This window comes from Octopus bimaculoides, chromosome 5 (assembly GCF_001194135.2).
Source record: "Octopus bimaculoides isolate UCB-OBI-ISO-001 chromosome 5, ASM119413v2, whole genome shotgun sequence".
Taxonomy (NCBI): domain Eukaryota; kingdom Metazoa; phylum Mollusca; class Cephalopoda; order Octopoda; family Octopodidae; genus Octopus; species Octopus bimaculoides.
This window is the reverse complement of record NC_068985.1, coordinates 117,661,218-117,662,400: the sequence shown is the minus strand read 5'-3', so window position 1 is coordinate 117,662,400 and position 1,183 is coordinate 117,661,218.

The following is a 1,183-nucleotide window of genomic DNA, read 5'->3' as shown; positions in this document are numbered from 1 at the left end:
TATATATATATATATATATATATATATATGAAAAACTAATATGTCTAGCGTTCACTGAACACTGGTGTAAACAGGAGAACTAGGATACTAGCATCCCATTAAAGGATTTTAGATTCTTGATACAATTAAATTGAATATATATATAATATAAGGATAGAATCTATATAAGTAGCCAGCGTAGGAAACCAATTGAGAAAAAAATAATTACAAAGTATATAATTTTTTTCTCAAATATAAAATACATTATTATATCAAGGGCTATTACTATAAGTAACGTCTCACGCTGTAAAGGGACTCTAAAGTCAAACTACTTCAATAAATATACACAGGCGCCGAAATCGGAGAAATAAACATAGAAGTTCCTTTAAAAATGGTTTAGTCGTATAAAATTAATGATTTCATGGTCAGCATGTATAATATGCTCTCCAATCATCGGTACAACGTAACCAGAAAAGGGCGACCGAGATGAATATGAGAAGCCCCCTTACATGGATATATGTGTGAACATTTGTACGAGGGTGAGTCAAAAAGCCATTTTGTTTAGGACAGGTATAATTACCAACAGAGGAAGATGTATCATACATCAAAATAAAGCTGGTCCTCTGTGGATCACATCTCTACTTCTCAACATAGTCACCATTTCTTTCAATAGTAATGTTCTACCTTCGAATGAGAGCATGTATTCCTGAACGTACAATTCTGTTGACTCTTCTTTGAGCCACTTCCTCACTACCTTCACACCCACCAGATTTAGCGCCTTCAGACTATCATCTCTTCGGCTCCACGAAAGAGGGTTTGAGAGGCAAACATTATTCCAGTGACGAGAAGGTGAAAACTGTAGTGAAGAAGTGGCTCAAAGAACAGTCAACAGAATTTTGCGGGGCAGGGATACAGGCTCTCATTCGAAGCTGGGACATTGCTATTGAGAGAAACGCTGACTATGTTGAGAAGTAGGGATGTGATCCACAGAGGACCAGCTTCATTTTGATGTATGATACATGTTCCTGTGTTGGTAATTATACCTGTCCTAAACAAAATGGCATTACTTATATATATTTATACTTGTGTATATTTATTGGAATAATAATAATAATAATAATAATAATAATAATAATAATAATAATAATAATAATAATAGTAATAATAATAATAATAATAGTAATAATAATAATAATAATATATA